At 33.7% G+C, this 24,994-nt stretch overlaps 1 long non-coding RNA gene across 4 annotated transcripts in view; it reads left to right on the forward strand.

Annotated features, from left to right (window-relative positions):
* The window catches only part of LOC309659150, a 415,904-nt gene that overhangs the window by 119,682 nt on the left and 271,228 nt on the right, over window positions 1-24,994 (forward strand). For all 4 annotated transcript variants that reach the window (XR_014262627.1, XR_014262628.1, XR_014262629.1 and 1 more), the window contains exon 3: window positions 21,630-21,706. This is a non-coding gene — a long non-coding RNA (uncharacterized lncRNA). The remainder of the gene's footprint in view (window positions 1-21,629; window positions 21,707-24,994) is intronic.

Raw genomic sequence — 24,994 nt, forward strand, 5'->3', positions numbered from 1 at the left:
CTTGTTACTTTGAATCAATTAAGAAAAGGAAAATATTTAATTTTACCTTAATTTATACTTTTCTGACTCTCTTCTTTATGTAGGTTCAAATTTCTGACCTATATCATTTTCCACCTGCTTAAAACTTCTTTTAACACTTTTTTGCAAAGAAGTTCTGGCAATGAATTCCCTCAGTTTTTGTTTGTCTAGGATAGTCTATATTTCTGCTTCCCTTCTAAAGGGTAATATCACTGAACAGAGAATTCTGAGATGGTGGGTTTTTCTTTTCAACATTTTAAATCTTTTACTCTGCTCTTTACTTGCTTGATGTAATTTCTCTTTTTATTACTCTAGAGGTAAGGGCTTCTTTTATTTGGCTTCTTTAAAGATTTTCTCCTTGCCTGTGCGTGTGTGTGTGTGTGTGTGTGTGTATGTATGTTTTCAGTTTTAATATGATATGTGTGAGTGTTTTGCTGTTGAGGTTTTCTGGATTTTTTATTTGTTTGTTTTGGTTTTCGGCATTTATCCTACATTGTGCTTTCTTAACTTCTTAGATTTGTAGTTTGGTGTCTGTCATTAATTTTAGAAAATTCTCTACATTTATACTTCAACTGTTTCTTCTACTCCATTCTTTTTTTTCTCTCTTTTTTTGGTAGTCACAATTTATGTTACACCTTTTGAAATTTTTATACAATTTTTGATGTTTTCCTTTTTGATTTCTCTGTATTGCAACTTGGAAAATTTTATTGACCTATCTTTGACATCACTGATTATTTCACCTGATACGGTGAATATAGGATGGACCCATGCAAATAATTCTTTAATTCTATTACAGAGTTTTTAATTTCTGGCATTTCCTTTTGGTTCCTGCCTAAAGTTTCCATTTCTGTTTGCATTAGCCATCTCTTCTTGCATGCTATGTACTTTTCCATTAGAGCCCATTACATATGAATCAGTCAATTTAATTTCCTGATAATTGTAACAACTGTATAATATCTAATTTGGGTTCTAATTCTTGCTCTGTTAATTCAGGCTGTGTTTTCCCTTGCCTTTTGGCATGACTTGTACTTTTTTTTGAAAACCAGACATTATTTATCAGGTAAATAGATAAATAGACCTATGGTGTGAGAATTTATCTTACTCTCACTAGAAGTTGGACTGTGTTTAATGTGTTCTTGGTTTTTTCCTCATATCTTTCTTTTGGCTTCCCTAAATATGCCTCCTTATAGAGTATCTGTGACTTGTAGCTATTCCAGATGTTTTTAACCTTTAATTGAGATATGATTCACATTATTATTAAATTTCACCAATTTAAAGTGTATGATTCAGTGATTTTTAGTATATTCACAATATTATGCCACCATCACCACTATTTACTTCCAGAACATTTTCATCACCCTGAAAAGAAACCCACATTCATTAGTAGTTACAACCAATTTCCTCTACTCCACATCCCCTAGCAACCACTGATATACTTTCTGTATCTTTGCCTTTGCCTATTCTGGAAATTTCATATAAATGGAATTGCACAATATGTGTCCTTTTGTGTCTGACTTCTTTCAATTAACATAATGTCTTCAGGATTCATCCATGTTGCAGCGTGTATCAATACATCATTCCTTTTTATAGCCCAGTAGTATTGCATTGTCCAGATATAAACAGCTTATTTATCCATTCACCAGTTAATGCACATTTGAATTATTCCCACTTTTTGGCTACTGTGAACAGTGCCACTATGAACGAGTTTTTGTGTGAGCATATGCTTAAAACACTCTTGGGCATATACTAAGAATAGAACTGCAAGGTCATATGATAACTCTAAAAATAATATTTTGAGGAACTGCCAAACTGTTTTCCACTGTGGTTATACCATTTTACATTTCCACCAACAGTGTATGAAGTTCCCAATTTCTACCTCTTTCAGTTCTAATTCATTATTACTGGAGCCACCCTCTTCCATTCTTTCTCCTATTCTCATCCCTGGCTGCAATGTTCCTAATATATTTCCTAATATATTTTCCTGTTCACTGTGTTTTTGTCACATTTAAGCAAAATAAGAATGCTATAGGGGGTTGTATTGGGAATAATGTCCTTCCTCCAGCAGAGATAAGGCTATGGCAGTTTTTCCCCTGGAAGTTAGGCTTTTGTTATCGAGAAGAACTTGGATATATTTCACAATGATTATTTTCCCCTCCCCTGGCCAGAGCCAAAATGATGTATTTCTCAGATCTTCATCGTGAAAACCATATGCTCATTTTTGAAACAATAAAGCAAGCAACAGAAAAAAGTAGTAAAAAAAAAAATCAGGTATATAGGTATATTAAAAAATAAAGGAATATAAAACAAAAAATTCATGGTAGTGGATCTACTTATGAATAGAGAAGAACTAAGATGCAATTGGAGAGCAGACAATATATAACTTCAAAGGTACTTGTAATCATCTACAAGCTTAATCATTCTTAAGCTAAATGGTTTTGCCTTACAGTTATGCTTGACATCATATAATATGCCATGCCAGTGCTTTCACATTGTCATATCTATATAGAAATGCAATAAAGAGTAAATAGAAACAATTTTACTCACATGAGATAATGCTTTACATTTTTATTTTAAGAGGGAATACATTAAATTATGCCTGAAATTAATAAAATCAAAAATTAATTAAAATTAAAATAATTTATGATATACTTTTCCTCATAAACAGAATTATTAGCTCCTAAGTTAAGAAAAACAGATTTCAAATAATAATGAGGAACTGTATCTTTTTTTAAACAATGATGATTTTAAAACAGCAGTGTCTAGGTAATATAAAACTAATGCTTTTAAGAATTTTTAAGATTCCAACATTATTCCCTCCTCCTCTCATACCAATTTCATTACCTCTATTATTATTTTATTTTAATTTCAAGGTTTATAATATTTCTATGGCCCATAATCATAATTTCTCTCTGGAATTCCATGTTTAAATTTAGTTCATGCTTATTACCATTCAAAATATGATGGTTCCTTCAAAATTAAGCATGTTTTGAATGTACGTGAGGAATGCGGTATTCTTTGAGCACTCTCACATTTGAGAATTTTTGTCTAATTTGTTTCTTAGTTAAAGGGTACGTTGGATTTAGTTAAAAGGCCATGGATTTAAAGAACTTCCATTTCATGTGTAAAGGCTGAGGATGTGCTAGAACTTCTACATCCTATCTCAACCCCTAAATGTGTTAAAAGCAATCTGAAAATAAAAAAATAACATAAACTTCATCAAAAACAGGAAGCTGAATATTAGCAGTATCATAGACAAGAGGAAACTTTCTAAAAAAGAAAAGTAGATAGATTCTTACTGGAGCAGGAATCCCTACCCAGGATGAATGAGAAGAAAACTGTAGGAAGAGTGGTAGAGCCACACGGACAGCTGAGCGAAGCTGGAAGCAAAATATGGACATCTTGTATGATTAACTGGAGTGCTATAAACGGAAACAGCCTACCTCCAACACAATACCAAAAACTCAGCATGATGCAATGGGTAAGAAGTTACCTGATTCTAGCCAAGAGCTATAGTTTAATTTTGGATTTGTATGATAAGCTGTGTTTCAGTTAGCTGATGTCATTAGTGAGAAATAAGAGTATCGTTAGGAGAACTCTGTCAAGTGGCATGTCCTGACCCTCAATCCTTCCATTCTTTCTATTGGACACATGAAACAAGCTTGAAAGATCCAAGGTAGTAGCTCCAATCAACACCCCACCCTGACTCTTCCCATGGCAGGCTGGACAAGGAGATGAGGCAGTTGATTTAAGGAGATTATAACAAAAAAGTGAGAGCACGGTCCAGAATCACAGAACATTTGGAGCTACTTCACACTATAAAAAAGGAACAACAAAATCCATAAGTGGAAGATCTTTTCACAAGGAAAACATTCAAATGGCAAAAAGGAACTGAGGTGGAATAAGTAAAAATCCATTAATTGTAAAAGTATACGGTGTTATTTCTTGACTTAGCAACTTTAAAAAGAATCTTTTTTTTTCTAACTAGAAAAAACAAGGAATTGTTGTAATTAATGTTACCTTTCAGAAATATTATAGGATTTTCTCTTGAATCTTGAAATGAATATGGAATTAATTTTTCACTGATTTTTTTATTAAAAATATTATTTCTTACCACTCAGACAATTTCATTATGAAGTCTCAAGTGTTTTACTTTTGTTTTGTTTTTAGTTTTAGTTTGTGAACTTTCCAATCTCATGGATTTCAAAAAAAAAATTAATAAAGCCCTCAATAAAAGTAGATACCATGCCCTGTAAGGGAAGAAAAAATCCTTTTCCTTCTACCCTTCTAAATTTTCAGCATGGACCCCTGTAACAAAAGACAGAGTTACAAGAGAAAAAAAGACCTTTATTAGCATGTATATTTCATATATACATGGGAGAGACTCAGGGAAAGACTAACTCAAAGAGATGGCTTAGAATTCAAGCTTATGGGCTCTTAAACAAAGAAGAATACATTTATACAGAAGTGACAGGAAAAAGGAAAGAAGTTTTAGGCTTCCTAGGGCCGCAATCTGAAGGAAGATAAATATATGGGGACAAATTAATACAGTAAGGTTTGTTTTCAGATTCCTCTTGTATCTGAGAGGAATATATCATATTCAAATTCTAGCAGTCTGGAAATAAAATTGCTTATATATTCTGGTTTAGTTTGTATATTGATAACATTTTCAATATTCATCCTTACTACTTTTTTCTTTTCTTTTAATCTTATAATTCTGTTTAACCTCACAGTAATCATAAATTATAATTTTTTAAAATACATATGCTGAAGTTGTATCTAAAGGGTAATAAACATAACAGTGGCATTGAAGATATAATTTTGTTTTTGTTTTTGGTTTCCTGTCTGATCCTCTAATAAAACAACAATATTAAGCAATTAATATTAAAAATCTTGCTAACATTTTTATGAAAAATGTGTGTTCCAGTGTATGTCAAAATATAAAGTACAACTTCAAACTTGAAAATAAGTCATTAATGCTTAAAGATAGTAAAGATGAAAAAAGGAGCAGTATTACATATATCATTATAAATATCAGAAAGAATATGTTTGTCTTGGCAATGACAAAAACCAGAAGGAACTGCATTTGGTAATCCTGAGACTAATTTGCAAAGCTTAGATACTGGAAAGTGATGTAACACTATGGCTTCAGTGCGATTTAGAGGTTAGGAAGATCACTCTGTAATTTAAGGCAAAGCCTGGAAGTACTCTATAAACATAAGCAAACGAATTTACAGTATTCTGTCAATACTAGTATGTGACATGCTTCTCTAGAGCCAGTGAATTTGTCATGAAGGTCTCATTAAAATGGAGTGAGTGTGCTGATCAAATCACAGCTCATAAGTCATGGAACACATCAAGGCTACACAAATTATGGTATTTCGTTGTTTTTCTTCAGATGGTTCCTTGACGAATTAGTAAAGTTAGAAGCTTGATTTTTTTTTATTTCTTAAAGGTTTGTCAGAGGAATTTTTGAAATAAAAGTTAGAAGTGTTTCTGTCCTTTAAAAATATGGTCTACCTTTTTTCCATCATCAGGGCACCACTGCGACAACTGGAACCTTGACTCAAACTATAGCCAATTGTCTTACTTGAGCTTGTAGAAGAAATAAGGATGTTCTACCCTAACCCAAAAAGAAAAATTTAGACATGACACAAGAGATTATTCATAACCCCCATCATCACCTAAGGCTCTCATATGAGTGAGTCAGTTTGAAAAGAAGAAACCACGAATATAAAGAACTGATTTCACTATTTTATAACTTGCTACAAAATAAATGTTTGCTTATGTTTATCAAAATTGGAAAGCAATGTTGTTAAAAACCAATGTGAGGCGTTTGGTCTAAGATTCATTTAAGAGAAAAACATTGTTCCTTTTTTAAATAAAAATGTATTAATGGCATTACTGCTAATGCAGTGCAAGTCACATGATGCCATGTAAGAGATACTTAAACCAAAAATATTAATTGATTACATAGCAAACTGGTAGTTTAAATTATTTGAAATCTGTATAGATCTACAATTATGAGTGTACAGGATTGTTATTTTAAAAACACATGGTTAATTTTCTGTTTGGTCTATTCATCTAAAGACCTACTAAAAATTTCCTTTTCAATATATATAGTTTTCATTTTAGAGTCATGAAAACCTGTCTGCTTTCTTCTCTTTAGCGTTTTTCTCAAATATAGTTAAGCTCTAATTCAGATTAATTATTATTTCTTCAACCTATTAGGCAAAATTATAAACCATATTTATCCCCAAGTTTATTCTTAATAGGTTACATTAAAAAAACTTGGCTCAATCTCATTTATTCCAGTGTCTATCTAACATTCATCTCTCATGTCATTTATTTGCTTTTCAGAGATGCTAATATAATACTTGTTTTTACTAACTATTATTTGTCTTGAGCCAGTTTTTACAAAAAAGGAGATAAAATATGAATTCTAATAATATGTATTATTTGAAAAGTATTATTAAAAAAGAAAGTAATTTAAAATAAAATTGTCCCTATAACAACACCCCAACATCCTACCAAATGATTTTCTGCAGTTTATAGTTGAAGGAATAAAGAAGCAGTCTCATGATTATGGTAAACAATAGCGAAGTTACTCTTAAAATGTAAGGAAGTAAATGTTTTTGGCCCTTCTGTCATATACTATATATGGTTTTTTCTTTCTTTTTCTGCTCTTCTTCATTTCTCCTTAATCATAAATTCTGATTATACTCTATCACAGAAACCTTTATTCTCTGTTTTTTTTATACTTATCACTGCAGTGTTTTGCTATTAGATTAGGTTACTGTGTCCTTGGTCATACAAGTAGGTTCTTGTGGTTCTTGGGAATACAATACGGAAGACGAACTATCCATTTGATTTCCTTTACTTCTTGCTAGATGCACTGCATTTGGAATTCCAGATGGCTGTACAACATCTATTATCCTTTTGTCTGTCAGAGTTTTCTCCCATGTATATTAGCCCATAGTGAAATATTGCAATTTCTGTGTTTTATTTTTCTTTGTATTATTTACTACCTCATTTCTTCATCTAAGTTTGTCAGCTAGAATTCAGCACCATATATCATAGGTAGATGGACACAAACATTAAAAAGCACCTTTAATTCTAGGGAAGAAAATTTGATTCCTGGAGTCATAATCAAGTTGCTCTTCTTTTCAAGTTCTCTTTTTTATTAAAATTATTTATTGAATTGCATGGTACAGTGGCCTAAAAATCAGTGGACCTGTATCCAAGTTATAACTTTGCCACTAGCCCGCTATGTGATATTGGACAAAGTCATTAACCTCTGTAAATTTCTAATTTCTCATCCATAAAATTAAAGGGCTGATATGGCAGGGGAAAGTACATATACATATTTTGGTGTTTAGATAATCCTTTTACTGAAGAAATGTACTTTAAACAGTAAATGTCTTTGCTTGAATACAGTGATAAGTATCAATCAATCAAAAATGTATTTAACCAAATATGTTATGCCCAGTATTATATTAATGAAGCTACAGGAGTACCACAAGATGTATCTTGAGTAGCTCAAAAAACATAAAATCTCATGAACAAGAGAAATTAACCTAATTATAGCAAAAGATTGTGCATATAAATTGATAAAACATATGGTACTGAAATTGAAAGTACCAGATGTGGAATATATTATTTAAGGTAGACTCGAAGCACATGAAGAAATTTAATGTGACACAGATAGAAGTTACAATTCATATAATTCATATATAAATATATATATACATATACACATATATATTTAGGGTTTGTGTTTTAGTATTGGAATCTTAAATAGGAAATAATAGCCATTGGCTGGATCAATATCTTTTTTTCCATTTTTTTTTTAAATTTAGTTTTCATTTTAACCATTCCTGTATTTTATCACATTTACATTTTTCTGATTAATGAGGTTAATTAGGTTTAATTGTTTACTTTCATACTTTCTTTTGTGAAGTGGCTATGCAACTTATTCTCGAGTGATCTCTTTGCCATAAGATAATATTTTCTTTGATTTTTGAATTTCTTTTTTTAGATTTGCTGTAAGAATTGTAGAAATAACTAGGAGAATTGATTAGAATGATGGCAACTTTAAATTTAACCTAGACTCCATAAAAGTGATTTTGAAATACCATTTTGCTTCACTTTCATTCATCATGTCAACTATTGGATTCAAACTTTTTTAAACATAAATGCACCATTTTATTGAATTCAATATACTTAAAATATTTACTTGGGAAAAAATATATATTTTTTAATGAATGGAGAGAGCAAGTGAGGGAGGAAGTATTTTTAGTCATTTTAATTATTAATGAAGCAATAATAATTGAGGTGAATCATGCCATGATAAAAGCATGTTACAAAAAGTCAACTAGGATTTGAGGCCAGATTTTCTCAAGTAGTAGGTCTGTGATCCTGGGAAAATAACTGAGGCTGTTCGTTCTTCTATAAAGTGAGAATTATTGTTAGTTCAGGATTAAATTAGGAAATTAACAAAACTGTATTGCTCTGAAAACTGTTAGTAATATTTAAATACCACCACTACAAATTTTAAGTCAATAAATGAATGGAAATATAGATAGGCTATAATATTAAAGATACTTTTCTAAAGAATAATGACTAGGACTGCAATTGTATAAATTTTAGAATGTGGAGAAATAGAAAGTTCTTGCTGCAAACTCAATTCCCTACTAATAAAGAAAATCACACCAAATGTAGGTACTTAGTGTAAAGATAGCCTAGGAACTCCCCAACATCAAATTTTTATATTACATTAGTATTCAAATAATTATAATGCAAAGTTTTATATAAGTAACTGTTAGTGATTAAATTATATAGGAGAAAAGAAGGGGAAGTTTTGCTTCTCAGCTGTAGCTAGGTATACATTCATGGAAGAGGCAATATTGGATTGTAATTTGAAAAATGGATGAGATTAGGGTAGAAATTTTGCTTAGGGAAGGCTGAAACACACTTTGTGCTATGGAAAATAGGTTAAACTGGTAAGACAAAAAAGAAAAATGAAAATATGTGTTCAGGTGGACTGAAGGGACACAAAGAAACCAAAGGATGATTCAAAGATCTTGTCAGAGATGGTGGGTAACTAAGACATTAAAGTTCAAGGAAAGATTTAGAAATGTATATCCAACTTAACTTAAAATACAGACTAATGGTACTGCATGTGAATTTCTAGAAAAAGAAAATATTGCCACCTGTAACTTAATGTAAATACTAGGCCATTTACAATAATGCTTAAATATGACTCTGAAAGGACCTAGTTTAAAAAATTCTAAATGACTGACAGTTAAAAAGATAAGGTAGCTGTCATATTAATAATTAAAACATACATATTGTGTATCTTAACAGGGTCTGAAAGAAAGCATATAGTAATTTCAGAAACTTAATATTTGAAAACACTTAAATATGTATAAACTTGTAATAACCCCAAATATAACCTGCATATATTTCACCATAATATTATTCATTGGGATACCACATGAATAACCTGCATGTATTTCACATAATATTATCCATTGGGAAAAAACGTGGTCTGTGGTTTGAAATGATACAGATTGCCTTTCTGCCGACTTCACTAGACTATCTATATTTTAAGGAATAATGCCAAATTGATTAGTCGCTTAGAATGTATGAACACTTTTTTTTAATATAAAGCTTTCACTCATCATTGAGGTGATTCTAATTATAAATCTATGGAAAATATATGAATAAGCATGCATTATTTTTCATATGTAAGTGGTGATATACAATAAAGTACAATATTTCATTCCAACTGTATGATAAAATTTCCATAACGTAATAAGTAAGATAAGAGAAAATGCACCGGGGTTTCCCTGGTGGTGCAGTGGTTGGGAATCCGCCTGCCAATGCAGGGAACATGGGTTTGAGCCCTGGTCCGGGAAGATCCTGCATGCCACAGAGCAACTAAGCCCGTGCGCCACAACTACTGAGCCTGCTCTCTAGAGCCTGCGAGCCACAGCTACTGAAGCCCGTGTGCCACAACTACTGAAGACGTTGCACCTAGAGCCCATGCTCTGCAACAAGAGAAGCCACAAAAATGAGAAGCCCGTGCACCACAACGAAGAGTAGCCCCCACTCGCTGCAACTAGAAAAAGCCCACTCACAGCAACGAAGACCCAACACAGCCAAAAATAAATAAATAAATAAATTTATAAAAAAAAAAAAGAAAAAAATGCACCAATTTGAAAAAATGCCTTAAAACCCACTACATATGGAAATCTGAAATGCATAATGGAATAATTTTAAGCCTAAAGGATCTCAGTCACTGTCAGCATCTGGGCATTACATATGTGAATTTGACACTGGGCCTAGTAGGAGTATCAATTACAAAACGGTAGATATTTATTGGCTACTCTAAGGTGCACTACTTTTTTTTTTTTTTTTTCCGGGGATCATTCATTTATTTATTTATTTTTTTAATTTTTTTAAACATCTTTATTGAAGTATAATTGCTTCACAATGGTGTGTTAGTTTCTGCTTTATAACAAAGTGAATCAGCTACACATATACACACGTTCCCATATCTCCTCCCTCCCGCATCTCCCTCCCTCCCACCCTCCCCATCCCACCCCCCCAGGCGGTCACAAAGCACCGAGCTGATCTCCCTATGCTATGTGGCTGCTTCCCACTAGCTATCTATTTTACATTTGGTAGTGTATATATGTCCATGACACTCTCTCACCCTCTCACATCTCACCTCTCCCCCTCCCCATATCCTCTAGTCCATTCTTTAGTAGGTCTGTGTCTTTATTCCCATCTTGCCACTAGGTTCTTCATGACCTTTTTTTTTTTTCTTTAGATTCCATATATATGTGTTAGCATACTGTATTTGTTTTTCTCTTTCTGACTTACTTCACTCTGTATGACAGACTCTAACTCCATCCACCTCATTACAAATACCTCCATTTCATTTCTTTTTATGGCTGAGTAATATTCCATTGTATATATGTGCCACATCTTCTTTATCCATTCATCTGATGATGGACACTTAGGCTGCTTCCATGTCCTGGCTATTGTAAATAGAGCTTCAATGAACATTTTGGTACATGACTCTTTTTGAATTATGGTTTTCTCAGGGTATATGCCCAGTAGTGGGATTGCTGGGTCGTATGGTAGTTCTATTTTTAGTTTTTTAAGGAACCTCCATACTGTTCTCCATAGTGGCTGTATCAATTTACATTCCCACCAACAGTGCAAGAGTGTTCCCTTTTCTCCACACCCTCTCCAGCATTTATTGTTTGTAGAATTTTTGATGATGGCCATTCTGACAGGTGTGAGATGATACCTCATTGTAGTATTGATTGGCATTTCTCTAATGATTAATGATGTTGAGCATTCTTTCATGTGTCTGTTGGCCATCTGTATATCTTCTTTGGAGAAATGTCTATTTAGGTCTTCTGCCCATTTTTGGATTGGGCTCTTTGTTTTTTTGTTATTGAGCTGCATGAGGTGCTTGTAAATCTTGGAGATTAATCCTTTGTCAGTTGCTTCATTTGCAAATATTTTCTCCCATTCTGAGGGTTGTCTTTTTGTCTTGTTTATGGTTTCCTTTGCTGTGCAAAAGCTTTTAAGTTTCATTAGGTCCCATTTGTTTATTTGTGTTTTTATTTCCATTTCTCTAGGAGGTGGGTCAAAAAGGATCTTGCTATGATGTATGTCACAGTGTTCTGCCTATGTTTTCCTCTAAGAGTTTGATAGTGTCTGGCTTTACACTTAGGTCTTTAATCCATTTTGAGTTTATTTTTGTGTATGGTGTCAGGGAGTGTTCTAATTACATACTTTTACATGTAGCTGTCCAATTTTCCCAGCACCACTTATTGAAGAGGCTGTCTTTTCTCCACTGTATATGCTTGCCTCCTTTATCAAAGATAAGGTGACCATATGTGTGTGGGTTTATCTCTGGGCTTTCTATCCTGTTCCATTGATCTATATTTCTGTTTTTGTGCCAGTACCAAACTGTCTTGATTACTGTAGCTTTGTAATATAGTCTGAAGTCAGGGAGCCTGATTCCCCCAGCTCCATTTTTCGTTCTCAAGATTGCTTTGGCTATTCGAGGTTGTTTGTGTTTCCATACAAATTGTGAATTTTTTTGTTCTAGTTCTGTGAAAAATGCCAGTGGTAGTTTGATAGGGATTGCATTGAATCTGTAGATTGCTTTGGGTAGTAGAGTCATTTTCAAAATGTTGATTCTTCCAATCCAAGAACATGGTATATCTCTCCATCTATTTGTATCATCTTTAATTTCTTTCATCAGTGTCCTATAATTTTCTGCATACAGGTCTTTTGTCTCCTTAGGTAGGTTTATTCCTAGATATTTTATTCTTTTTGTTGCAATGGTAAATGGGAGTGTTTTCTTAATTTAACTTTCAGATTTTTCATCATTAGTATATAGGAATGCAAGAGATTTCTGTGCATTAATTTTGTATCCTGCTACTTTACCAAATTCATTGATTAGCTCTAGTATTTTTCTGGTAGCATCTTTAGGATTCTCTATGTATAGTATCATGTCATCTGCAAACAGTGACAGCTTTACGTCTTCTTTTCCGATTTGGATTCCTTTTATTTCTTTGTCTTCTCTGATTGCTGTGGCTAACACTTCCAAAACTATGTTGAATAATAGTGGTGAGAGTGGGCAACCTTGTCTTGTTCCTGATCTTAGTGGAAATGGTTTCAGTTTTTCCCCATTGAGGACAATGTTAGCTGTGAGTTTGTCATATAAGGCATTTATTATGTTGAGGAAAGTTCCCTCTATGCCTACTTTCTGCAAGGCTTTTATCATAAATGGGTGTTGAATTTTGTCGAAAGCTTTCTCTGCATCTATTGAGATGATCATATGGTTTTTCTCCTTCAATTTGTTAATATGATGTATCACGTTGATTGATTTGCATATATTGAAGAATCCTTGCATTCCTGGAATAAACCCCACTTGATCATGGTGTATGATCCTTTTAATGTGCTGTTGGATTCTGTTTGCTAGTATTTTGTTCAGGATTTTTGCATCTATGTTCATCAGTGATATTGGCCTGTAGTTTTCTTTCTTTGTGACATCTTTGTCTGGTTTTGGTATCAGGGTGATGGTGGCCTCGTAGAATGAGTTGGGGAGTGTTCTTCCCTCTGCAATATTTTGGAAGAGTTTGAGAAGGATAGGTGTTAACTCTTCTCTAAATGTTTGATAGAATTCGCCTGTGAAGCCATCTGGTCCTGAGCTTTTGTTTGTTGGAAGATTTTTAATCACAGTTTCAATTTCAGTGCTTGTGATTGGTCTGTTCATATTTTCTATTTCTTCCTGGTTCAGTCTCGGCAGGTTGTGCATTTCTAAGAAACTGTCCATTTCTTCCAGGTTGTCCATTTTATTGGCATATAGTTGCTTGTAGTAATCTCTCATGATCGTTTGTATTTCTGCAGTGTCAGTGGTTACTTCTCCTTTTTCATTTCTAATTCTATTGATTTGAGTCTTCTCCCTTTTTCTCTTGATGAGTCTGGCTAGTGGTTTATCAATTTTGTTTATCTTCTCGAAGAAACAACTTTTAGTTTCATTGATTTTTGCTATTGTTTCCTTCATTTCTTTTTCATTTATTTCTGATCTGATCTTTATCATTTCTTTCCTTCTGCTAGCTATGGGGTTTTTTTGCTCTTCTTTCTCTAATTGCTTTAGGTGCAAGGTTAGGTTGTTTATTCGAGATGTTTCCTGTTTCTTGATGTAGGCTTGTATTGCTATAAACTTCCCTCTTAGCACTGCTTTTGCTGCATCCCATAGGTTTTGGGTCATCGTGTCTCCATTGTCATTTGTTTCTAGGTATTTTTTGATTTCCCCTTTGATTTCTTCAGTGATCACTTCATTATTAAGTAGTGTATTGTGTAGCCTCCATGTGTTTGTATTTTTTACAGATCTTTTCCTGTAATTGATATCTAGTCTCATAGTGTTGTGGTCGGAAAAGATATTTGATACGATTTCAATTTTCTTAAATTTACCAAGGCTTGATTTGTGACCCAAGATATGATCTATCCTGGAGAATGTTCCATGAGCACTTGAGAAAAATGTGTATTCTGTTGTTTTGGGGTGGAATGTCCTATAAATAGCAATTAAGTCCATCTTGTTTAATGTATCATTTAAAGCTTGTGTTTCTTTATTTATTTTCATTTTGGATGATCTGTCCATTGGTGAAAGTGGGGTGTTAAAGTCCCCTACTATGATTGTGTTACTGTCGATTTCCCCTTTTTTATGGCTGTTAGTATTTGCCTTATGTATTGAGGTGCTCCTATGTTGGGTGCATAAATATTTACAATTGTTATATCTTCCTCTTGGATCGATCCCTTGATCATTATATAGTGTCCTTCTTTGTCTCTTGTAATAGTCTTTATTTAAAAGTCTGTTTTGTCTGATATGAGAATTGCTACTCCAGCTTTCTTTTGATTTCCATTTGCATGGAATATCTTTTTCCATCCCCTCTCTTTCAGCCTGTATGTGTCTCTAGGTCTGACGTGGGTCTCTTGTAGACAGCATATATATGGGTCTTGTTTTTGTATCCATTCAGCCAGTCTGTGTCTTTTGGTGGGAACATTTAATCCATTTACATTTAAGGTAATTATCGATATGTATGTTCCTATTCCCATTTTCTTAAATATTTTGGGTTTGTTATTGTAGGTGTTTTCCTTCTCTTGTGTTTCTTGCCTAGAGAAGTTCCTTTAGCATTTGTTGTAAAGCTGGTTTGGTGGTGCTGAACTCTCTCAGCTTTTGCTTGTCTCTAAAGGTTTTAATTTCTCCATCAAATCTGAATGAGATCCTTGCTGGGTAGATTAATCTTGGTTGTAGGTTTTTCTCCTTCATCACTTTAAGTATATCCTGCCACTCCCTTCTGGCTTGCAGAGTTTCTGCTGAAAGATCAGCTGTTAACCTTATGGGGATTCCCTTGTGTGTTATTTGTTGTTTTTCCCTTGCTGCTTTTAATATGTTTTCTTTATATTTAATTTTTGCTAGTTTGATTAATATGTGTCTTGGCGTGTTTCTCCTTGGATTTATCCTGTATGGGACTCTCTGTGCTTCCAGGACTTGATTAACTATTTCCTTTCCCATATTAGGGAAGTTTTCAACTATAATCTCTTCAAATATTTTCTCAGTCCCTTTCTTTTTCTCTTCTTCTTCTGGGACCCCTATAATTCGAATGTTGGTGCGTTTAATGTTGTCCCAGAGGCCTCTCAGACTGTCCTCAGTTCTTTTCATTCTTTTTTCTTTATTCTGCTCTGCAGTAGTTATTTCCACCATTTTATCTTCCAGGTCACTTATCCATTCTTCTGCCTCAGTTATTCTGCTATTGATCCCGTCTAGAGTATTTTTAATTTCATTTATTGTGTTTTTCAGCATTGCTTGGTTCCTCTTTAGTTCTTCTACATCCTTGTTAAATGTTTCTTGCATTTTGTCTATTCTATTTCCAAGATTTTGGATCATCTTTACTATCATTATTCTGAATTCTTTTTCAGGTAGACTGCCTATTTCCTCTTCATTTGTTAGGTCTGGTGTGTTTTGACCCTGCTCCTTCACCTGCTGTGTGGTTTTTTGTCTTCTCATTTTGCTTATCTTACTGTGTTTGGGGTATCCTTTTCACAGGCTGCAGGTTCGTAGTTCCTGTTGTTTTTGGTATCTGTCCCCAGTGGCTAAGGTTGTTTCAGTGGGTTGTGTAGGCTTCCTGGTGGAGGGGACTAGTGCCTGTGTTCTGGTGGATGAGGTTGGATCTTGTCTTTCTGGTGGGCACGTCCACGTCTGGTGGTGTGTTTTGGGGTGTCTGTGGCCTTATTATGTTTTTAGGCAGCCTCTCTGCTAATGGATGGGGCTGTGTTCCTGTCTTGCTAGTTGTTTGGCATAGGGTGTCCAGCACTGTAGCTTGCTGGTCATTGAGTGAAGCTGAGTCTTGATGTTGAGATGGAGATCTCTGAGAGACTTTCGCTGTTTGGTATTACGTGGAGCTGGGAGGTCTCTTGTGGACCAGTGTCCTGAAGTTGGCTCTCCCACCTCAGAGGCACAGCCCTGATGCCTGGCTGGAGCACCAAGAGCCTTTCATCCACACGGCTCAGAATAAAAGGGAGAAAAAAATAGAAAGAAAGAAAGAAGGAAAGAGGATAAAATAAAATAAAATAAAGCCATTATAATAAAAAATAAAAAATTAAGAATAAATGTATTCAGAGAAAAATTTTTTTTAATTTTTAAAAATAGATTTATTAATTTTTTATAGTAAAAAATAAGAAAAAAAATTAATAGGAGAAAATTTATTAAGAAAAAAATTTTTTTAATTTTTTAAAATAAAAAATATGAAAAAACTTATTAAATTTTTTTTTAATTTCTAAAAATAGAAAATAAGGAAAAAATTATTAAGTAAACATTTATTCGGAAAAAGAAACTTTTAAGTGAAAAAAAAAAAAAAAACATGGACGGACCTAACCCAGGACTAATGGTGAAAGCAAAGCTATACAGACAAAATCTCACCCAGAAGCGTACACATATACACTCACAAAAAAAAAAGGAAAAGGGGAAAAATTATTATATCCTGTTCCCAAAGTCCACCTCTTGAATTTGGGATGATTCGTTGTCTATTCAGGTATTCAACAGATGCAGGCACATCAAGTTGTTTGTGGAGCTTTAATCCGCTGCTTCTGAGCCTGCTGGGAGAGATTTCCCTTTCTCTTCTTTGTTCGTACAGCTCCTGGGGTTCAGCTTTGGATTTGGACCCGCCTCTGCATGTAGGTCGCCTGAGGGCGTCTGCTCCCCGCCCATACAGACCGGGGTTAAAGGAGCAACTGCTTCAGGGACTCTGGCTCATTCAGATTGGGGGGAGGGAGGGGTACAGAGGAGGTGGGGCGAGCCTGCGGCGGCAGAGGCCAGCGTGACGTTGCAGCAGCCTGAGGCGCGCTGTGTGTTCTCCCGGGGAAGTTGTCCCCGGATCACGGCACCCTGGCAGTGGTGAGCTGCACAGGCTCTCGGGAGAGGTGGTGTGGAGAGTGACCTGTGCTCGCTCACAGGCTTCTTGGTGGCGGCAGCAGCAGCCTTAGCGTCTCCTCCCCGTCTCTGGTGTCCGCGCCAATAGCCGCGGCTCGCGCCCGTCTCTGGAGTTGTTAGGTGCACTACTTTTAGTCTCATAAGAGGCTGAGCCAGGAGATTAGGTTTCTTCCTGATGTATGCAGATGTTTAGAATATCTGGGAAGTTAGACGTGAGCTAAGCCAGCATCTGGGTACAAAGTCTGATCTAGATTAAGAATAATAACTTGTATTCAGCTTGATTTATTTTCACTTTGGTTTTCTACTAAGTCAAAAAATAAAGAAAAAATAGGATACACTGAGTAAGGACACTGGTAAGTTTGTGGAAAAGGTCCCCTGGGCCCTTCCAAGTCCTCACAAGTGAAGTCACAAATGCTGGGAGCTGTAAAGGGAGATGTGACCACAATTCAGAGCAGCATATCATCCCTGACTATTGTCTTTGATAAGATGAGGTTTGAAAAAGACCTCAAAAATGTCAGAGCTGGTACAATATCTGCTTTTTAAAAAAATAAATGGCTAATTAGAAATAAATTTTTCAATAACAATAATCCTTGAAATAAAATTTGTATATAAAATACCCACAGTTGCACACATATATCCAGTAATCAGTACTTTTAATATAATATGAAGGAGAAAATAAAATTAATTGTAATGAAAATATATGCCTCACCTCTGCAATAATGAAAATTTGCTCAGGCATGATTAATAATATTCCCAGCAAATTAAAGCTTTGTACCTTCAAATAATAGAAAATGAATGTAAAATATATAATTCTCTGCAAGCCATAGACTACAGTTGTGAACACAATAATCATTCACACCATAGTCTTCTACTTGGCTCGGTTTGGACATGAGCTTAATACAATGTGAACCAAAGTTATTTATCTGGTGCATCACATCATTTCATGAAAAGTCTCCAAATACTTTTCCACCTGAATTTTCTGACAATGATGACAACCCTCACTCCTCATTTCCATAATTGAATGCCATTGACCTTCTGAAACTTTCCAACAAACTAACTTCACTATTTTCAATAAAAGATAAATATTCCTACTTGTTGTGGTACTTCTGCATTTATTAGAAATACAGTATATCATTTAAATCACGTTGGTGTTGCTTTCGCTAGTGTTCTTGTCACAAAATTGCATTGTTTTTGGTTGGTCCAATCTTCCCCAAAGCTCTGATGTTTTCAGTGCATGATTTTGCACAGCACAATGTGTTTCATAAAACCATATATAATAGTTATAGCAGAATGCCTAAAGAGCAACATGTGCATGAGTTACGGTGAAGTGCAAGAAACAGAAACCACTTAAAGTAACTTAAGCATAAGTGATTTAATATAAGTATTGGTGTGTATAAAAATATTAGTTTGAAGGAGAGGCTCTAGACTGGGACTCCAGGAAAGATACCAGAATAATACAGAACTGAATTAGAGGACAGTATACCTCTTAGACCACCATGAAATTATGCTGAAACCCAACCTTGCCAATGCCATGGCTGCAACTTCCTCTCATTACCTGGGAAGCTGGAGAATGGACACCCATATCTGTTACCCAGAATAAGAAACTGTATTGGAAAACTAGGAAGCCACCATAAACACCAAACTATTTCTTGTCATTAAGAACACTGGAGTCTAGAAATCATAGTGTTTTTTGCAGAGCACTCTCATTTGCACAACCATACTTGTCACCAGAAAGAAACAAAAAAGGAACAAAATGCTCTCTCCCTTCTCTCTTTTGAATTGCATGCTAGTGCAACTGTTACCAGAACCTAGTGCCAGCCAGAAAATCAGCAGTGGGGATATCTGTGATATGTAGCCTTTAAATAAGCATCTCCTCAAACTAAAAGGAAGTAAATGAAAGCTGAAGGAGACAAACCATAACATGAATCACAATACATAATGTTTGGACATGACTACAATAGAAGACAAAACAGAGTAATCAGGTATTTACATCTATTTATATTATGCTTGCATTTGAGTGATGTATAAAGACAGAAGACATTCCATCTCTCACATGTTCTCACAAATAAATAGGACCCTAATTAGAAGTGTTGTGTCAATAAATACCTATCCTAAAAAATGAGATAGAATGCATGAAAGAAATAGAATTCCAATGCTGCACTTCTATCACACAAACACATATCAGTGTACAATTCAGGTATTAGCAGTGGCAGAACAAGGGTAAAGTGACAGAGATGTCTGCTTTGCATGTGGGCAGTAAGTATGTGCATTGTTTTATTATGGCCTTTAAATTATAACAGAAGAAGACCAAAGAGTTTGTTTTTTTAATTAACCTTTGTATCAGCAAGTCTAAATAAAGTCAGAGATAAAATCTAATTCCCCAAAACTCGTTTCTGGTCTAAGTTCTTAACACCTGTTATATTAGTATTGGTGTTATACACACCAATACTTGTATTAAATCACTCACCCTAAGTGGTGTCTGTTTCTTGTACTTAACTGTAACTCATGCACACACTGCTATTTAGGCATCCTGCTATAATTATTATATATGTTTTCTGAAGCACCTTGTATTGTGCAAAATCATATATATATATGCTTTAAATTAGTGTATTTTCTGAGTTTTCTGTTAATAAACTATTGTATTCTACATGGAACTTAATTCTAGAATGCTCAGTTACAGTTAGCCTCCAACACAGCCTCACACTCAGCTACATGGTTTTATTTCAAGAGCAAGTTTGGAATTGTTTGGATCCTTGTGTAGTTCCTGTCTCCAATACTGTGGGACTACATATTCCTGCACTTAAGCAGCAGATTTGGATAAAAAAAAGTGGTAACACAATAACTGTAAACATGAAAGAAAAAGACTTGTGTTATTTCCATTTTGATATTCTAAATATATGATTATGTGGAGTACTTATTTGTGTTGAAAATGTAAAAACCCAAAGTTATTTAATCTTTTGATATGCAGTATCTTTATTTTCATATATTTCACTTTCAGCTATTGCCATCAAGTTCCATCATAAATCAGATTAAAGTGAACTGTTTGAATTTCTTTAAAAATAGCATATAATATGACTTGTTTTATTAACATTTTTATAATGGCTAATTTTTTTTGCTAGAAAAAAATAATGGCATTGAGAATATTCTAGGTTTCACAAGATATCTAGGAAACGTTTACTTAGAAATCACCTTATTCCAGTTATGTTACAAATTCGCTTTCTAATCATACATCTTTTGCCTAAGAGGATTTGCAGCTAAGTCAGTTATTAGAGAATTAGCCTAAAAACCTGATGAAATTACAATTCATAACTAAAACCAAAGAAGAATAGAAAATACTAAAGAGTGAGTGAGCTCTCCTTTTCCCTTTACTCAATACCGATTATTTTGTCAGAATTTAAATGAGACTAGAGCAGAGTTTAATATGTGTCTGAGTTTTAACTTTTCTCATTGTCTGCCCTCCAGTGACCCTATTTTAAAAAATATGTTCTACAAATACAATCCACTGGATATCATGGAATATTATTATAAGCATATTTTCTAGGGTTTCTTAGTATGTCTAAAATAATCTAATTGTGTATTTGTATATAAAGTAATCTTAACATTTTTCAATCTAAAATAAAATTATTTCTCATGGCTACATAATCCTGCCGATTATTCAGAACCCAAAATTACATTGGTGTGCAGTTGATTATTGCTACCTCTCAGGGAATAAATAATTAATAATTAGATGTGCCTAAAAAATGATATAGTACTTTGTGTTATAGCTGTGTATTCTGTGTTTACTCATAAATCATACTGAAATTTCAAACATAGTCTAAGTCGTGTTTATCAGACCTTCAGTTTTTTATTTAAATTTTATTTTATGCTTTGGAAAAAGCAAACGCCTTATTTCTTTGATATGAATGAGAAAAACTGATATGCATCAGAATAGTATAGGATATGATTGTTAATATAATTATTTCCAAGCAGTTATAATTGATGTACTTGGATGTTATTGGTAAGTAAAATGCTCTATTTGTTTTGTTTATGGCTAGATCTTTGAAAAAAAATGTTTCTCCATTGTACAATTTTAGCACTACAAATGAATTAGCTTAATTTCTCCTTGGTAATGAAAGGCCTACTCCATACCTTTCTTTGCCTAGAGGACGTTAGAGAATTCTTCTGCCGTTACATTTTCCCTGCCCCTAGCTGGTACTATATCCGTCATGCAATCCAGAACAGTCCTTTTCTTTGTGTAAGTGGCAGTATCAAGGATTTATGGCACCTTCTCCCTCCTACTAGTGAGGGGAGAATAAGACTCAATATATTTTAAAATCGAGTATAAATCAAAGTTGATGAAAGGCAAACTTGAAAAAATTCCATATGCCTATAAAAACACCCAAACATTTGTGAGGATTTCTCTTTATACCTTTACTAGATGGTGGAGAGCAGAAATGAGAGGAAAGAAAATTACAAATCATAATCATAATTTCAACTCAACTAACTTCATAGATCTCATCATTAGTGACAACTAAGGTACATGAACACTTTTTGATGTGATTTGGAACAATCAACTTTCCTCTCTGAGATTTTTTTTTTTTAAACACAGGAAAGGGACTTTGAACAAGAGGATGGCTGTGTGGAGTGTATGAGTTTCCACGTCTGAGGCATCTATCCAAATTCCAGGTCTGTTACATTCTTACTTATAATACTTACTACAAGTTACTCAGCTTCTCAGAATCAGTGACCCCCATTTCCATCCCTGGGTATTGCTATATATGTAAGTATTTCCATTATGGACTAAAAAAATCCCAGTATAATAATAATACTGCCATCACATTTTCCTTCAGAAGCTATACCACACTTGTAAACATTGTTTTTGGAGAGATAATACCAAGAAGAGATGTCATTTTTTAACAGTGAACTATACACAAAGTCAACAATGGAGGAAGAGTTACATCTGCATTTCCTCTGCATAAGGTCTATCTTTTAGACATTCAAACACAGTTCCTCTTTTGAATCTATGTTTTTATGAAGAGATTAGGGTTAAATATATCCATTTACATTAAAAGTGAATTGTGTCTTTATGCTTTTTACAGTTCCCACATTTCTATTTGAGGGAATAATGTGATATCAGATCACTTCTCTGCTTTTATTGGATAAGAGTTCAGTGTTCTATTAAATGGCTTTATGGTAGGTTTGCTAAGTTCCTAAGATGTCCTATCTATCAAGGAATATGGCATGTAGTTGTAAATGATAGCAATTATTAATAAATTATAGTGATTTTGTTTTGAAATAGTAAGTATTGATACTATTTTTAGATATATTTCTATTGTATAATATTTGTCATTTTCTACTGTGTTGAACACTATTAGTAATGTTTACTTATGTTGATTTTAGAAGCTACCACTAAAATAGAATTTGATTTTACTGAAATTTTAAAAACTCCTATGACTTTCATTTGTATTGCTACACTTTAAGGTGAATTGTGCAGTCCAATCAAGCTGCATTTATTCACTAATTTGACCATTTACCCAACAAACGTATTTTCAGTCTAAATTTCCAATAATAATACGAGCGTGTAATAAAGTGCAAAATCTTAGACTCTCTGGTATTTTCATTTCTAATTCTCTTTATTTTAAAAAATGTTTTAATGATTTTACATTCTGGTGAATATTGCCTTTCCCTGGCTACTTAAAATTGAAATTTTGATATTTTTGACCATTGCTCTGTTATTTCTTGACACTTTCAACCATTCTTCAAAATCCACTAGAACAAATATTATCAGTAGATTGAATGCCTCAAAGAGTTAATTTTAAATTAAAAAAGTAAAACCAAACACAATTTAATATCCTAAAGATAATAGGCATTGACTTACTTGTTATTTACAATAGATATTATTTAACTCAGGATACTTACTTAAGTGGATTGACAGGGAAAAAGAAGACTGGAATATATAAATGGTCTAGTGGTCAATTTTTTTGATCTTGATTTTAATTTGGAAAAGTAAATGAATTTTTTTATATATTAAGGATCACTGAACATTTATTCCTCAGTGATTTTTAAATACCTGTCCACATCTGTCCTTGAAACTTTTCTTACATGAAAGAATACATTGTTCTCAAGCTGATTTTAAATACATAGAGAACATCAAATTCTGCTAACCAAGGCAGCCACTGTCTAGGTCTTTCACCATCTTATCGATTTCAAATAATGCCATTAAACAAATTTATATTTATTTATTAACTATAGGCATTATGTTCAATTATATTACTTTAACGAAGCCTATCTACCCTTTCCCCTACTGCTTTGTCCAAATTTATGTTCACTGCATTATTATTATTTTAATTGCTCTATTAATACTCTTTATAATATAAAGTAGAACTAAATATCAAATGAGGGGAAAACTATGATTGCACCAGCTTATTGCTTTGAGAAATATTTCATTCAGTCTGTGGGTCAAAGACAGAGATCTCAGTTGTAGCCTGTCAGATTCCCTGAGTTTAAGAGTTAAGAGTCTAGAGGAACCAGGGAGGCTAGAGTTTGCAAGGCAGAGTATCAGAGAAAGAGGTCTTCACAGAGAGAGAAATCCAGACAACAGTGGCAGAACCCCTAAATATCCAGACAATACTGAATAACTCATAAATCTGAGGAAATTATCCAAAGCCAGGAAAAAAGAAAACACCTGAAAGGATTAGAGGAAATGGGACCCATATCCTGCACAGTACCAGGAATAGTGCTAATTGCCAGCAGTCAGACTGGAAAATTTCACAGTTCATGGGGAATTGGATACAGTATTCAGAAGAATTTTTTCTTGGGAGTGTGGAATAATTAGCTCTTTGCTAAAAACTGATTATGTCTTCCTAACAAATCTCAAAAGCCATACCCAAGAGTATCAAACAGTTTTCAAGCAACTAAACTGTCTCCCAGAACAAAACCCAAGAATATTTATAGGAATACAAACTATTCAGCTTGATTTAAAATAAAATTAACAATTCTTGGCATCAAACTAAAAATTACTAGGCATGCAAAACCAGGAAAATATGAACACACATCAATGAACTCAGCTTCTCTCTAAACAAGTCTATTTTAAACAAAGAGAAAAATAAACCCCAAAGAGACAGAACAAAAGAAAAAATAAAGATCAGATCTAGAAAATACAAAAGAAATTTAAAAAATCAGTAATGTCAAAAGATTTTGTTGAGAAGATCAATATAATTGATAAAGTAAGAGTAATAAAGTAAGAGTAATAAAAAAAAAGGTTAGAGAAGTTACAAGAAATAGCAATACAAGGAATGAGACAGGTGAAATCATTACAGATATTACAGATATTGAAATGAAAATATGGAAATATTACAAGGGAAATTGTAATTTTTCATAATATGTACATTATGCAAATAAATTCTACAACCTTAATGAAATGGACATATCACTTGAAGGACACAAACTCTCAAAGGACACTCAAAAAGAATCTGAATAAATCTGTATCTATTATCAAATAAACACACCTGAATTTAGGGAGAGATTATGTTTTTCCCAAAAGAAAGTCTATTGCAATAGAGAGAATACAGTGATATCAGAAAACTGCAAGCATCACACAATCAAACAGAAAAAGACTTTCTATCATAGGTAAGGAGGGGTAAGCAAAGACAAGCAGGATGTTTTAAAGGAACGTTGCACATCCAGAGGAAATGACTAATGAAGTCAGATAAGAAAAGTGTCTCACTGTGGTCAGCCGATTCTCTGGATAAGTGGATGAAGCAGCATGTTCCACTTTTTACAGCTTGCTCAGGCTTGGGAACAGAAAGAGTTCAGGACATAGTAAGAAGGAGAAAAGCCTAACTAAAGTTTGGTTAAGACAAAGCAGACAGTAAGAAATGGGCAATTGTGAGCCCATTATGAAAGAAATTGAACTTATATCAATAGTTAAAAATCATTTCACAAAGAAAACTCCAGGTTAAGATGCCTTCACTG

This window comes from Balaenoptera physalus (assembly GCF_965194825.1).
Source record: "Balaenoptera physalus genome assembly, chromosome: 4".
NCBI lineage: Eukaryota > Metazoa > Chordata > Mammalia > Artiodactyla > Balaenopteridae > Balaenoptera > Balaenoptera physalus.